Source organism: Dipodomys spectabilis, unplaced genomic scaffold, assembly GCF_019054845.1.
Source record: "Dipodomys spectabilis isolate Male_0828 unplaced genomic scaffold, ASM1905484v1 ptg000362l, whole genome shotgun sequence".
NCBI lineage: Eukaryota > Metazoa > Chordata > Mammalia > Rodentia > Heteromyidae > Dipodomys > Dipodomys spectabilis.
In genome coordinates, this window is record NW_024871039.1 from 1,437,031 (window position 1) to 1,445,186 (window position 8,156).

The following is an 8,156-nucleotide window of genomic DNA, read 5'->3' on the forward strand; positions in this document are numbered from 1 at the left end:
CTCAGGGCCTGAGTACTGTCTCTCAGCTCTTTGGTTCAAGGCTAGCCCTTTACCTCTTTGGGACAGAGTACCACTTCGGGTTTTTCATTGATTAGCTACAGACAAATCTCATAGGCTTTCTTCCCAGGCAAGTTTAGAACCATAATTCTCAGATCTCAGCCTCATGACTAACTAGGATTATAGACGTGAATCACCAGTATCCACCACCCCACAAACTGAAACTTTTGAGCTTCTAGTGAGTTCAATCAATTTTCAGTGGAAACCTCAAAAATGTGGTCAGGAAAGACCTCATAGAATGGTTCTTTCAATATGATTGATCTTCAGTACAAATCTGTTCTTGTTGTCACCTCTTGGCAGCAGCAGAGCCTGGGTCTATTCTATCACAAATGTAAAAGACTAGCAAAAGGATAGCCTATGGTATTTCTGCTTAGGAGTCAGGACAAGTAGTTGAATGCAGGAATGAAGCAATATGTTCCTGGCATAGGAAGGCGTGGGAGAGACAACAGACTAGAGAGAAAACTGGTGGACACAACATTTAACCCCTTCTCCTTCAAGGAAAATGACCTCCTACAAAGTGGCAGTAACACAATTGACCTACTGCATTTTTGAATATGAAGGAAGGTGTCATGTCTCACTAAACAGCTCACTTGTAGTCAAAGAAAGGGAAATTCTTTAGTGTCCCCCTTAGGCCCAGTTTCAGTTAATCTCCATCTTAGACTTTGTCCAGTTTCTATTCCCACCAGAAGGTCCCTGATGAGGCCCTGTGGGAACTGAAACCACTATCAGTTTTGGATCTGTTCTTTCTGTCAAGGCTGTGGTGGGTGGTGGGAAAGCTCATTCTCTGAATTGTGCCCTAGTACCAAATATCTTCAGAGAAAGTCAAGGAATAACAGATTCTGCCTGAGGGAGTGAGTTTCTCCATTTCAAAAGCGATCAATTAATATCTGATTCTGAGGCCCAGGTGGAAGTCCTTCACTAGATCCTGTAAGCTGGAGTGGAAGTTAGCACAGACTCCAGACCACCCTCACATTTCTCCATCTCTTTCTCATGAACAAAAAGATTACAGGAGTTGAGTTCAGAAACAAGGAAAAATGAGAGTAGTAGAAAAATCATGCCCAGTGGGAGGAATTAGAAACTCTGGGTAAAAATGAGATCAGAAAATCTCCTAGGATCACTCACGTAATTCGGGAATCACATCATAATATTAGAGAATAAACGTAATAAATTACTGTCTAAATTAGTCACTCTACTGTTCTGACTACAAGTGTTCTTTTAAAAGCTAGGTATCCTAGATTTAGGTTGATGAGGAAAAGAAAGCATATTCTTTCCTCACAAAGTTCTACTGAGTATCTTCATCCATAGCACAAGTTGTTCTTACTCTCTACTTTTTTGTTACTTTTCTTTGTTGGATTCTATCAATGATATTTGACAGTGTTAACATCTTCAGATATAACTATATTTTATTTTAATCCATTTGTTATGAAATTAAACAAATTATGGGGAAAATCTTTCTATGGTAAATTTTCTTCCATGACCTAATTATTTGATATTATTAGTTTCATTTTTTAAAATTTGAGCAAAATGTTTTGTTAAATTAACACAAATTAGTTGCATTTTTCGTATTTTTCCGTGTCTGTATATGTGAAAATATATCTTGATCAGCACCCCGTATGTTTTCTTCATCTTCTTTCCTCCCTTCCCACACAAACACAGATATCTTCAAACAATCACATTAACATTTTTGGCCATATTCTCTCTCCTTCACAGTTCTGATCCTTCTGTGAATTCCTGCTATTACGTATACAAAATACAGATCCTGTTTTGTCTTTTCGTAAACATTTTAAGTGTATTTTATGTTTTGGAATGAGTTTCATCAGTGTACACCAAATATGCATATACTTCATTCAACTTGACCATGCAGATGAATGTTTTTCTAACTTTCATCCATCTTCTACCATTCAACAGTTTCTGATGTGTCTTATTTTATACTTTCTTCATTTAGCTTTTCAAGATAATTTCTTATTAAGCTTCTAGCATTATCTTTTTCCCAATTGTTGCCTTCTTAACATTGATTCAAATTATAAACTATATATGATCGTCCTGTATGTGTTCACTAATATATTTAAATTTTGGTCTAATAGTCATCTATTATAGGATATCCTTAACCTGTTGTAACTGCTCTAAAAATCAATATGGATGTTCCTCACAAAAGCAAAAACATAATGCCATAAAAGCCCATGAAATTAGTATTAGGTGTATATCCAAAAATACGTTGCAATGAAACAGTAGAAGCATTCACTTCTCTTATATCCGAGAATATGTTTATAGCTATGAACAGCACATTTTCTTTATTCCCTTTACTGGTACACCTAGGTTGATTGCAGATCTTGGTTGTTATGAATACTGCTGCCATGAACACGGATGTTCATGTTGAATCATATTCCTTCAATATATATCCAAGTTATTGTAAAGGTCAATAAAATATGTGGGGTTTTTTTTTGGTATTTTTTAAATCGCCATTCTGAGCTCCATATGGCTTGCACTAGTTTACAATTGCCACACAACTAAACACAGTTCCTGATTTATTTCAACCTCTCCAGCATTTGTGTTTATTTGTTTGAGTGGTTATAAATATTCTGATGTGTAAGATTGGAGGTCAGTAACTTTTTGATATGTGGATAAGAATTTCAAATATTTCATTTATTTATTAAACATTTACATTTGTACTTCATTCCTGATCAGTGTCCTTTTTGGTATTTGATCAATTTTTAAGTTTTATAATTTGTGATTTTTTCCCATTCCAACTATTAACATTAGTTAAAAAATTATTACAGTGGTGCACAATTTACTAAAATCAAGTGATTGTACATTTATAACACTGGTGTTTTGTTTGTTTGTTTGTTTACACCCAGGCAATTATTTCAATAAAGATGTTGAACTTCTTTCACTAGAAAAGTATATTGAAAGGATAGTATCTCATATTAGTGCTAAGATAATCTCAAATTAACAGTCACTGCATAGGCCCCAACAATTGGGCAAAGTAAAACACATTAACACTGCACAAATTGCATTTAAAAAGATCAAAAGGATTCATAAAAGATGTTTTAAAAAGGCACCAACTTCATGAAGCAAATGGTGAAGTTTACAAGCAGACCATAGGAATCTGATCATCAAGAAGATGAAGGGATAAAAGTATACAGAAGGATAACTTTAGAATGTTGACTAAGAATTTGTGGAGGAGGGAAATCCACTAGATACAAAATGTCAATGCTGAAGGGAAGAAGTGTTTTACCCCAAAACTCAGGTGTGTGTGATTCTCTCACCACACACACACACACACACACACACACACACACACACACACACACACACACACACACACACCTCGTGTACACATAGAAATCCAGGGGCAGCTGTATCTGGGACAATGAAGCTTTTTTCCTCTTGCTTTCAGATAATCAAACATGATAGTGCAGTTGGCTCCACAGCCACCCTACGCTTGAGCAGGAGGAGGGAAAGGATGCCTTAGACTGCAGCACAGCCTTGTGTATCCCTGGCTTTCTGTGTAAGAATGAAGTTTGTGGTCCCATAGGCATGGGTGGCCAAGGTGAAATAGGGGTACACTTTGCCTGGAGGATGGCACACCATGAGTCTTGCATGCATGGCGAACCAGTTGTGGGAAGCCCTGTGAGCATCTCCATAATGACCTCTCAATGGCATGGAGTTGACACAGTACTTGGATGTGGCAGGGGGCAGGAGGACAGCTGGAATCCAGAAGGTGGAAGAGGCACAGGAGTGAATGGGCCTTTCTGTGGAGAAGCCTAAGGCAAGCTAAGGAAATTTCCAGCTCACACATGACAGCCACCATTCTGGTCCCTAGAGGACACACCTAGTCTTGTCAATGGCAGAAGTCCAGATCTACAGCTGGAATTTCCCCAGTGGCCCTTGTCCTGGCTGGGCTGGAACAGCACCAACCAGGCATGTTTCCTCCACCCCGCTGTGCATGGCCTCCCAGACACTGCTCTGTGGGCAGGCCGAGGTTGTGCTGGCCATTCCTGGTGCCAGGTCCGAGACCAGTCATAGACTGAGCCCACAGCATTGGAGCTGCCCCTCACAAACTTCCAGGAGACGTCAAAAGAGGTACACTGCAGCTTGAATCCTGTGGCTTCCACCCTCCACACCCCCAGAGTGTGCCTCCAAGTCCCCGCCTTTGTTGTTGAAATTCTTCATCCCCTGGTTGTCTCATTTCTCATTGTCTGCTTTGGCAGCACTTGAGACTTCTTCCTCTCCTCACTAGACTGTCAGACCGCAGGGGATCTACCCCAAACATCCCACCTCAAAGACACTCCCCAGACCTAGCTATCATGGGGGTGGCTGCTGCCTGAGCCACTGACCTGCCCCTCCTTCCTCCCCTCCCCAGCCTCTGTCGGGGCCTACCTTCCTCTCCCCACCACCCCCGGCACCAACCACAGTGCAGTCTCCCCCGTGTCCTACCCTCCTTTCCTCACCCCCACCCCCAGCTCCAACCCCAGCATGGTCACTGCTCTGGGAAAGCCAACTGCGTGCCCCAGGTAGCATCAAGGGTGCCACAGTGTGTGGCTGGCTGAGAGCTGGAGGCAGCATAGGTCTCTCTGATCAGCGTCTTTTACTTTACTTACTCATGTATTCATTATTAATTTAGTATTTATTTTTTGGATCTTATAAGTATCATTTCATTAATCCTTTGCAGAATACCTGGTAGAAATACGGTCCCAAAATGCAGATTGTCTGTTTAATTCTTTCCAGATTCAGAGATGTTTTAGGTAGTCATAATAATAATGATCTCTCATTTCCATAGCAGAGTGCTATTCAGAAATAATTGCTTGTGCATCTGTTATTATTTACAACACTTAAAACTTTTAAATTTCAAATATTACAGAAAGATCTTTGATTCATGTTGAGTGGATGTTTGTGAGTAGGTTGAGCTGTTGTATACATTCCTGTGTGTGTATGTATGTGTGTGTGGGGGGGGGAGTGTACATGTATTATTGAAATCACAGATACAGATGATGAGCGCTGTTCTGAACTTGTGTCCTTTTTCTGAGATATACATTGTGGTGTTTCTTTGTTGGTGGTAGGCTCCGACTGCTTGCCTTTGCCTGATGTGCACTATCCAGCTCAATTTTTCAATAAAAGCTTCTTATTGAGCATACAGGGCTCTGGTATTACTTTGTTTTTAGTCTGCCATCAGTGATCATATTTTCCTCTTTAAAAATTAACAATTAATATAAATTTTATTTCCTGGTTGATTTTCCCCTTTAATTTGCATTTAGAAATATGTATTATAAGACTTTTGAGCTCTGTATTCATGATGAAAAACCATTTTGAAATTTCTTTTTAATTCTCTTGTTAGCATCAAGATATTGAATTTTTGTAGTTTTAGTTTAAAATACCCTCCTTTGTGATTTTGGCAGGAGGAGACAAACAATTCCTGGTAACAATGACAGCAGTTTTATTTGTTAAAATATCAGATAATTCATAATTTTGAATATGTCTAGTGGCAAATGAATATATTTGCTCAATAGATTTGCTTGATAAATCCATGAACAAAAATACCACTTGTAGGGACTGGGAAGGTGCCTCAGTAATAGACTGCTTACCTTGCATGCATGAGGCCCTGGGTTGGATTCCTCAGCACCATGTAAAGCAGAAAAGGCCAGAAGGGGTGCTGTGGCTCAAGTAGTAGAGCACTAGCCTTTGGCTGTAAAGCTGAGGGACAGCAACTAGGCCCAGAGTTCACCACCAGCAACAAAAAATAAATAAATAAAACTCAAATCAAAAACATTAATTTCAAATGTTGATTATCATGTTACTTAGAGGCAGGGTGTCAAGACATAGTAGACCTCTGTCCCAAAGCTTTAAGAAGGATTTCAACACCTGACAATTACTGAAAAAAAAGTAAAAAAAAAGAGCTCTGCCAACAACATAGAGAATCTGCACTCAAACATAAACAGTTACTAAGAATGGAGTACTTTTTATAATATTTCTTAAGAAATTCTGGGTCTATATTAATTACCATATAAATTAACCTTTAAAAACTCCACAGATGGGTCTGAGTCTTAAGGGCCTCTAACAAAAACCAGAGGAGAGAATCATCAACCCGATTTTTAAAATTGTTATTGTTAAGATAGTGTACACATGGGTCACTATTTTGTAAGTCACATAATGAGTTCCTTTCTTATTGGACAGTCTCATCACTTCCTTTGCTCTCTCTCTCTGCTTTTCCCTCCTGTCCCTGTTCACAAGTGGTATAGTTCATTGTCAAAATAATATATACAGAGAACCATCGTTGCATTTGTTTCCCTGTTCTCCATGAACTGCTGTGGCTTCCTCACTGCCAATAAATGGATAAAAAAGAACAAAAAATCCCTCTTGTTTCCAATTCCTGGAATTCATTTCAATATAAACATCAGTAGTTTTATGAGAGTGTCAGGGTCTATCCACACATCCCGAACATGTATACTTCAAGCAACAAGTCATAACTCCCACCAGATTCTAAGGTCCAGAAAGTAATTCTTTTCACTTTCCACACAGGAAGAAGGTGAGATTCAGAAAGGTTAAGTAATTGACTGGAAATACTGGGTTGAGCATTGAAGCTCACTCTTGTAGCTTACCTAATCCAGAAAGTGAGATCTGAAAACCACAGTTTGAAACCAACCTAGATTGGCATATCCATTACATGTTGATCTCCAGATAACCAACAGACTTGTGTGTTTCAAGTGGTAGAGTTAGAATGCCACTAGTCTTGAATGGGAAACATAAAGGACACTGCCAATATGTTGTTTTTTTTTTTAACAACCAATGCTATCCCATACAAAATCTGACACCACACACACACACACACACACACACACACACTTTAGAAAAGATGGTAGTAATGAAATCCAAATAGTTTATTTTTTTTTATTTTCATATGTTTTAGAATTAGCTTTAGTGAGATTTGACTTGGTAGTCTCTGCTGATGAGCCACAATTTGAAAACTGTTGAAATGACTACCCATATCCGGGCTCAGAGAAACAGTCTCCTATTTAAGTGTTCCTCCTTTCCAGCAATGATAAATTGTCTTTCCTTGGCCCAGTTTCCACTTTGGGACTCAATATCTTAGACTTTCCTGTCTTAATAAGCAGGATTATAGGTGGCAACTACTATACTGGACGGTATGTGACTTGGAAAAAGTGTTCAAAGTTCACTATTCAGTGGAGGTTGTTAGCACTCACCCATGATCATTCTGTGCTCAGAATTGGGAACTTTTTAGGGCCAGGAATTCAGGGGAAGCACTGTGTGCTACTTCATATTTTTGATTTACTAACTGATTTCCATCCATTGTTTACTTTAAGCATTGTGTGAAGAGAATGATTGTCTCTAGGAGACAGAAGCACTGCACTAACTGTTGCTCTCAGAACACAGGAGGAGGGAAAAGAATTTCTGAATGAGCCATATAGCCTAGACACTGAGTTCTTAGAAATTCAGTCTGCCTGTTATCTTACTTTCAACCTAGAAAGTCAGAGCCTGAAAGGGCTTGTAAGCTCCATTTATATTCCTGATCATGGGACTCCCTTCCCCTCCATGCTTCTGACCCTTTGCTTTAGGGTTTGACAGTGTGTCTTTCTTTCTTGTTACTTCATTGCATATGAAGAACACCCAACCACAGGTTTCCGTTGTCCTATTAGATGTTTTGCATTCCAGGACCTTCCTTCCAGGGAACTCTCTTCTTGAGACCTCATATGCATATATCCACAGAAGTGAGTGACTCACAGACTGTGGAACATAGTTGCTCAATGATTATCAACCCAGAGACTCATGCAGGTTGAATTTGGGGCCTTTCTGAGAGGCCTTAGCCTAGGCACTGTGGGCAACATTGACAGCAATTCCTCAGAGCAATACCACTGACAGCAAGTGAGCCCCGACTAGTCCTTAGTCCTTGACAGTTCTACTTACGGGTGTGAACAAATGACTAGGCATGTTTAGCCTATTGCACAGTACCCCAAGCACTGACGTCATTTTAAGCCTAGGAGAAAAATCTCCCTGTGTAAAGCAGTACACATAAGAAGCAGGTGATGTGCCACACTCAAACGCTCAAGGAGAAAAGAGTGTATTGATGTCTACACAGATGGGAA